Source organism: Chaetura pelagica, unplaced genomic scaffold (assembly GCF_000747805.2).
Source record: "Chaetura pelagica isolate M959 unplaced genomic scaffold, ChaPel_1.0 scaffold405, whole genome shotgun sequence".
NCBI classification, from domain to species: domain Eukaryota; kingdom Metazoa; phylum Chordata; class Aves; order Apodiformes; family Apodidae; genus Chaetura; species Chaetura pelagica.
Genome location: NW_009953489.1, coordinates 2,346,011 through 2,354,076, shown reverse-complemented (window position 1 = coordinate 2,354,076; position 8,066 = coordinate 2,346,011).

The following is an 8,066-nucleotide window of genomic DNA, read 5'->3' as shown; positions in this document are numbered from 1 at the left end:
GAGGGAGCTGGGGGTGTTTGGGTGGGAGGAGGCTGAGGGGAGACCCCATTGCCCTCTCCTACCTGCAAGGAGGTTGTGGGGAGGTGGGTGTTGGGCTCTTCTGCCAAGTGAGTAGTGACGAGACCAGAGGAAATGGCCTGAAGTTGCCCAGGGGAGCTTTAGACTGGATATTAGAATTTCTGTACTGAAAGAGTGGTCGGGCACGGGAACAGCCTGCCCAGGGAGGGGGTGAAGGCACCATCCTTGGATCTATTCAGGAAATGTGTACAGGAGGAACTTCAGGGAATGTTCTGGTAGCTGAGATTGTAGGATGTGTGCTGTGGGGTTTTTTTGGGCCCAGGGAGGGGGTGGAGGCACCATCCTTGGATGTGTTCAGGAAATGCGTACAGGAGGAACTTCAGGAAATGTTCTGGTAGCTGAGATTGTAGCATGTGTGCTTTTTGGGGTGTGATTTTGTGGAGTTTTTTTTTGGGGGGGGGTTGTGATTTGTTGTTTGTTTTGTGGGGGTTTTTTTGTTGGACTCGGTGATCTGGGGGTCCTTTCCAACCGTGACTATTCTGTGAAAACAAACAAGAACATAAATAAAGCATAAAAAACAAAGGCTCCAAGGGATTTCACACGCTATCTAGGATTATGTCCGTGTTTCCTGCACTGCCTCTTGAACCCCTCAAAGCCGTTGGAACAAGAAAATCTCTCATAATTACTGAGTTTGTTCATTTTGGCTTTGATAATAGGCTTTTAAAACACTTATGGCAGGGGATACTTAGAGACCTAAAAATGTAAGAACCAGCACAGATCACGGGATTAAAAAAAGAATTAGTGGTTCAGTGAGTGAAAAACATGTAATAAAAGTAACATTATCAAAGATTCGATGTATCTTCACCTCAATAAACTGACCCAGATTCTCAGTTCAAAAGACAGTCTTTCCTTACATGAACACAGGAATTGTAGAAACAGTTACTGGGTTCAAATATTAAAAATTAAGACTCCTGGTATTCCAGATTAAAATTCAAATTTCCAGTTTTACACCTGTTTAACCAAAACTCCTTTGAGACAGTTTTGGAAAGCTTTAGGGCCTACAAACGTGTTCAGGGTAGTTACATCTCTATTGAAAGAGAAATTACCACCAGAGTTGCTAGAGGGCAGCCGCAGAGCGCCTTTCCAGGGCAGGATTTGTGCTTTAGAGAACAGGCAGGACGCCTTGTCAGGTCTTGGTACCACAAAAGCAAACAGCTTCAACTAAAGCAAGTGGGGAGATTCTATTTATTTTAGAATTGGGAGTTGATTAGGGCTTAAGTGTGACTGAAAAGAGCTAATAGTTCTTCCTGCCCAAATACACATTGGACATTGCATCTAAATAGTGTGATTCCCTGCCCTGGGAGGCTGCTGGCGGGCAATAAGGATTTAATCTCATTCCTACACGTTATGGAAAGCATTAAATTCTGGTGTGTATTAGTGTTCAAGATTCAGATTTCCCTCTGCCCCAGGGCAGCAAGCCACTGATATTGACATTCCTGTGGAGATCTCTTTGCAGAACGTGCATTTTCCATCTCCATTACTATGACATGACTAATTGCATTCTCTTAGCTATTGATGCATGGGGAATCCTCTGCTTCTGCACTGGCTGCTTCCCAGGAATCACACACCCCTAATTATTACACAACCCCTACAAGAGAGGCACTGGATGCTCCATGTCATCTGGGCAGACACCTCTTGCACAGGGTGAAAAACACAGATGAAAAACAGTTTGTGGTTGTACATGTAAAAAATAAATCTCTGAGTAATAAAAAGCAGGGACTCAGTAGAAAGATAAAAAATATGCCAGCAGTCTACTAGAGTTGTACAACTGCCAGTTATTTTCAGGGGCCCCACATTTAAATCCCTGACACGGTGCAATGGAACTGTGTTTGAGTTTTGCAGTACCTTATATGGAGTGACTTTTCCTACAAAAATAGGTCAAAACAAGCCAGCAAGAACGACTTAATGCCACAGAATGCCGCAAGAGGGAGTCTTTAAATGAAAAATTATCTGACTTATTTTGACCCAGTTACAGTTTGGTTGACTGCCTTTAAAAAAATACAGTTCCTTTAACCACTTAGTGTTTCCCGAAATACTGATCTGTAAAAACAGACACTATAATATTTGCTCAATAGGTTTTAAAATTCAAAATTGTGAAAAATATCACACAAAAATCCACTGCCTACTTCTCTGTTTATGGTTCAGTCCTGGTATAATTAGTCAAAGGATGTTAGATTCCCTGTTTTTACAAGATGGAATCCAAGACAGGTAATCACCACTGGGATCTGAGCTGCCCTGGAAAGGGCCGATTTGAGTTGCATCTTCTCCAGTGAGAATCCCAGGCAGTCCCAGCTGTTTCACCTGCAGGCACAGACTGCTGCCTGGCTGGAGGGTGTGGTAACCCCGTCCCCCTGCCCAGAACTTCTTGCCTCACTTAGAAGCAGGACATCACACCTCTTCAGTCCGCCAACAAGACAAGCACTTCTCCCCTCCAGTTGCCACAGACACTGTCAGGATCACCCAACAATTCTCAAAATCACTTTGATCTGAAGTCTGGGTTGTAGAGAGTGTATTTTAATCCTAAACAGAAATGAAAAGAGGTTTTGGAATTTAGTTACCGTTATTTCTTGTCTGCAACAAAGAAAATTAGAAACCATTACCTTGCTATGAGGAAGACTGGTCTTTTTAATTTGAAACTTCTATTTCTGTTATTCACTCCCAAACATATTTTATATAAAACTGCCTTCATTTGTCAGTTGAGGTAAAAGGCAACAGATTTGCTTTAAAAGTTCTGTTTTCAGATAGTTTATGCTTTTAGCAAATATTCCTGTGAAGTTTTTAAGTACACAAAAGATGCCAGCAAGACAGAAGATTGAGTAATGGCATCTACATTTCATCTTTGATTCTTTTATTCTTCTGAGTGCTTGAAAGCCTGCAGCAGTTTTTCAACAACAGTTATTGAGAAAAGGCTGACTTCAGCCTATTCATTCCAAACATCTGGACAGAACCTAACAACAGTAATTAAATCCCACTAAATTGGTAACAATACCAAATTGCTAGAGATGGAACACTGCCTATCGTCCCACCCTTCTTTGTGGATTTCTGCTAGGTCAATGCAGCCTGCTCTTGAAAAGGCTTTTCTACGTGTCTCTCTCTGAACTCTCTCAAGAAAGAACAGCATCCAAATCTTCTGGTCACATGAGCATTGCTCTTGGTTTTATATTTTTACCACAAACCCAAGGAAAAGTAAAGACTGAGAGTTAGTGCAGTTGAAAGAAGGTTTGAAGATTCTGTTCATTCAAAATAAGTTACATGCAATGATCTATAATGGCTGCTTCCTTGTTTTAGAATGCAACCTTGTAAAATATTTTTTTAATAATGATTAAATTACATGTCAGCATTCATGAAGAATGTGGAATTGAACAGGACAGAAAGTTATGGTCATTTTTTATCCAAAAGGCTTTCTTTTTACTGGGGACAGCAGTGAGAAGGTTGTCAAGATTCCTTTCTTAGTATTGTTCCAGACACTTTCTGAAAAAAAATTATTATTTCTTCTATTTTCAAAATTCTCTACTTTCAGCATAATAAAATGTATTGGATGTACCCATGATTAATCATTTTGCAAGCAATAGGGTTTATTATTATATAAGTCCAAGTAAGTGCTTTCAAAACAAAACATAATCCTCACATTCCTCTGAAGGGAAGTATTCTAATCCTCATGCTACAAATTCAAAAGCCAAAGAACAGTGTGGACTGAGGGCCTTGTCCTAGGACACAAATCAAGAGGGTAGAAACAGGAGCTCCTGCCTGTTCAAACCATGGTTATGCCCCCTCTTTGGTGGGGCCATTGCTTGAAACAAATCCTTGCATCTCGGTCAATTTATAGTTTCCTTATTCAAATAGATTTTCACAAAGAAAATGGGAAAAAAAAATAAAAACCAGTATCACAGACATCTATTACATTGTTTCCACAAGGAGCTTGAGAAACTCCACAATAAAGGTCTTTTAATGCTCCTGTGGGGTGGGCATTTATTCAGTCAGTCACTTGGTGGATCTATGGACCTAAAAGACCTCCAGGGCTCAACGTGCACAGGCACAGACAGACCAGCAAGGCTGTGTTACACTGGGCAGGGTTTGTCCTTCTGTTGCAACCCAAAAATTTCCACCCACTCATCAGCATCTGAAAATACCAAGAGGCGACACCACCACAAAAATGCAGAAAACGACACTGTAGAAAAGCACAGAGAAGCAGGCCTTTCACAGTCCCAAAAATGCAGAAAACGACACTGTAGAAAAGCACGTTTGCAATCACAGAGAAGCAGGCCTTTCACAGTCCCGTTTGCATGGAAAAACCAGGGAACACCATGCGTGGAACACAAGCTCAGCAACTCAGAGCAAAAGGAAATGGCAACACGGGTCACTAGTTGCTGGTCTGCAGCCCCCAGAGCTGCTGTGCAGTCACAGCACAGCTCTCCCTGCTGCTGTCACTGGCACCATGTGCTTCTCCTGCAGGAAATACCACTTTGTACGGTGCAGTAGAGACTTTCTTATACTATAAATGATCCATAAAATGCAGCTCTGGCAAACAGCCATTGCTGGCACATACAGGGCAGCCTGGAAGCAGTAATTAGCTATATTTAGGAAACTCGAAATTATCCAGTAACAACAATGGCCAAATTTTCAGAAATTAAACAGACACGGACAATAAAAAGGTAGCTAAAGTAATGTATGTTTGTTCAGACTTGGCTTCTCTGTCTTCTTGCCCTGAACCCCAACTTCTTCTTCTGTATATGTTCAAGTTTATGTAGGCACGTACAAAAAAGAAGAAGCATGGCATATTTCAGGAACTATTATGAAATAAACTTCTGTGAAAGTTGAACATGTAACACTGGATTGGTCTGAAATGACTAATTGGTCTTTTTTTGTGTTGTAACTTTAAGTTGCCAGGTTCTTCTTTCATATCTTACCCTTTCCATTTTGTGGTGTCTGTAGAAATGCCCTTGTGGTCAATTGTTTTTTTAGTTCCTTCCTTCTTTATCTTTTTTTTTTTTAGTTCCTTGATGTGTTGTAAAACAGGTAGCCCAAAATAATGTTTTCAGTGACACACAATTGCAAAACTTCAAAATAAACTTAGTATAAGGAAATTTGGGGCAACTTCTGGTGTAAGTAGATGCAGACCAGCTGGATTGTCTCTGTTAATTTCCATTTCATTGAAGGCAATGGATGGCAGTACAAAAGGCAGTGCACCCCTCTGCCTGCCTTTCTACACTGAATTTCAAGCACACAGAGCAGTGACTCTACTTGACAGGGTCAGTGCTCAGCATGACTCCTTTTATCCTGACTAAAGATAAAGCTGAGCTGCACTGGCTTTATTTTACTTATTTTGGAGATCACATTTAAGCTCTGATGTCTGGTTCACTTCTCCATTAGCTTAAGCCTCCATCCTGCAGTCAACTTTGCATGTGTCATTTTGCAAGTTGCTTATAACTTAGCACCAAAAAACAATTGTTGCAGCAATAGAACTGTCTGCAAAACAGCAGCATCAGCCTTTCGAATACATGCAAGTTGTGGGGTTTTCCTGGTCGAAATGACGACATACCCACAGACCAAATCTCAAAAGTGGTGAAAGAATGTGTGAGTCAGTCTTGCACGAATCAAGATAAGATCCATGCAGAGCATCTTATGAACAGAAAGCAATGACTGAAGCTAACGACAAATACCTTGAGATGTTTGTGCACAATTTCAAGGTATTTTCTTGCTGAAGGACAATTACGTAGCAGTGCTTTGCAAATGCAGAATGTAAGGCTGGAACAGTACGTAGTTTGCCTCAAAAAGTTTCTGCCCTTCTCATTCATAGCAATTCCTGAGGCTCTTCCTGACACCAACTTCAGATATGGATATAATTCCACCTCCCACTCTCTCTGAAGTGAGAGAGGTTTCTTCCTGAAAAGCAACTTTCTCATCTGTTTCAGCACACCGAGCTCACTTTTTTATATGGTCAATAACAAAGCTGTAGCTGCACTTCCAGCTAAATAGGTCTGGTTTGGAAACTGGGACCTAAAATTTCCATGGGAACATGACCACTTTAACAATGCATTTTTTTCCAAACAAATCAGTTGAACACAGTATTTTGAAAAGGTCAAATCATTTTATATTAATCATATGACTGACAGTTGAAGAGTTTTTTGTTTAGCTGTATAATGATTATATTATATATACTATATATTATATATATATAAACCAAAAGGATAATAGCAATCTTCTTCAGTTACAGCAATGACAGATGAGACATATTGATCATTGGCTTCTGTCATTAACCATGTCATTGTTACACTTCCATTCAATTCCAGCAGCAACTGAAGGCATTGTTGATGGCATAGAAACTGGTTTTGTAATAACCCATCCCAGGGTGGCAGTGTCTCGGTACAATGCTTCTCTCAAAAACACAAGACAGTTCTCTGATTACATGATGTAGAGAGAAAGAAAAACAACAGCTGCCTGTGGCCTGCCTGCCTGTCTTGGAGTTACCACAACTCACTTGTAGTATTCAGGACAAAACTACATTAAAAAGGCAAGTCAGAAATTGCAGTTGTTCCTGAGGAATGCTGAAAATACATTACCAGATCTCAGATGTGCTACCACATACAATGTTTCACAAAAAGTGGTTACTAGTAAGTTGATGTTAAGGATCATGTTGCCTTGTAGAGCCACAACCACTGGGGGAATGAATGTGCTTTGTATGATTTGTACCAAGTACCTGAGCCATAAAGTCCATGTCTTCATGTTCTAACTCCTCTGCTGACACACTTTGAAAGTTAAAGGTTACATTACATTTCTAAGGAGTCTAAATGGATATCTAATAAATAATTCTAACTTCCATTCCCCAAGTCATCACAATGTGCTTACCAGATCCATATATGCACTATGCTCAGGAGCACTCAATCTTGCAAAGATATTCTGGGGTACATTTGAGCTAGCAAGTATCACAAATTATCTTGATGTGTCTCAGGGCCAAAAAGACACCTGCATACATAAACACACCTACAGATCTGTCCATACCTACACACCATATCTTTGAAACCTGGCTGGAGGTGGGTTTCTCTGATGAAGTGACAGAAAAGGAGAGGCTCCTGGCCTCCAAGGGAATCCCCAGTCCTGCTTGCCCGCCCTCCCAGCGCTGCAGGCAGCAGAGCTCACAGCCTGGGCACAGAAACTAAAGCCTCCCAGGCCACACGACTGGTTTGTTATGACATTAAACCACGGTATCACAGAATGATGTTTGATTGATGACTGTATACTCTATAAGAAGGCTGTACTACAAGTTTCTTGTACATGTGCTCTTGTATGGACACACCAATATTTGCATGAAGAAATTGAATAATTAAAACAATATCTGGAATTGAAGGGATGGGAAGATGTGACAGAAAAAAAATCTATTTAGTAGAACTGAGAGTAATATATCCAAAACCAGGAAAATATTTGCCAGTTAGTCCAGTTTTCCACACCACAAGGAAAACTCCAGTTGAACGGAAAACAATCCATCTCACTTGGATGCATTTCACAAGACAGGGATAAAAGCCAGGAAAAAACAAGCAACATCCAGGGAAGAGACCAAACCTCGGGGTATCTTAACGTGCTCAAGTTAAAGGTATGAAAGAAACACGGAGAAGGGTAAGCTGGGGAGAGAGGCTGTGGCATCCAGAGCAGGAGAGGGATGAACCAGAGCTGCACAGGGAGCCCCGAGCCGGTGTGTGCTCACAGCCCGAACCCCACACACGCTTGGGGCAGCCCCCCGGGAGCCCCCCGCGGTGTGAGAGCCACGTCCTTTCGGAGCTCGCTCTGCCTCCGCCTCCCGCTCTGCTGCGCCCGGTTCCGGGTGCAGAATCGGGCCTCCCAGCCGCGCCGCCTCGCGCGGGGGCAGAACGGCCGCTTTGTCTGCGGGCTGAGCACGCGCCTTGTTCCCCGGGGAGCAGCGGGAGGCACGAGGCGTCCCGGGGCCGCGAGCAGCGGGCGTGGGAGCACGAAGCCTCCCTGGCCGGGCCGGGCCC